The following is a 402-nucleotide window of genomic DNA, read 5'->3' as shown; positions in this document are numbered from 1 at the left end:
GCTCAGGGGACAAAGGAGGGGCCGTGCTGGAAGGGGCCGCCGCCCTCCGGGGTGGCCTGGAAAGCAGGTACGCCCCAGCATCGCTCCCTGCCCAGGTAGCACCCCGAGCCCAGGGCGCGGATGCCGGCCATCTGCCCGCCCTGCACTGCTGGGCCCTGCCCCCAGTTCCACCTTAATCCCCAGCCTGCCGTGAAGGGGCATGCACACAGAGCCAGAACACCCCCGGCACCCCGTGTTGCTCCCCCACCCTAGTCGGGCCTCCCCACCTCCTAGCAGTCCCAGCAGCTAAATAATGGGGCTGTCTGGCTCAGGGCCTTGATGCTACACAGAGCTGGGCTCGAGGCACCGACACAGCACAGCTGTCCACAGGGGCGCCTGCCAGCAGGAGGCCCTGCCCCCCTT

Source organism: Bison bison, unplaced genomic scaffold (assembly GCF_000754665.1).
Source record: "Bison bison bison isolate TAMUID 2011002044 unplaced genomic scaffold, Bison_UMD1.0 scf7180017864379, whole genome shotgun sequence".
Classification (NCBI taxonomy): Eukaryota; Metazoa; Chordata; class Mammalia; order Artiodactyla; family Bovidae; genus Bison; species Bison bison.
The sequence above is the reverse complement of the archived record's forward strand: the minus strand, read 5'-3'. Positions refer to the sequence as shown.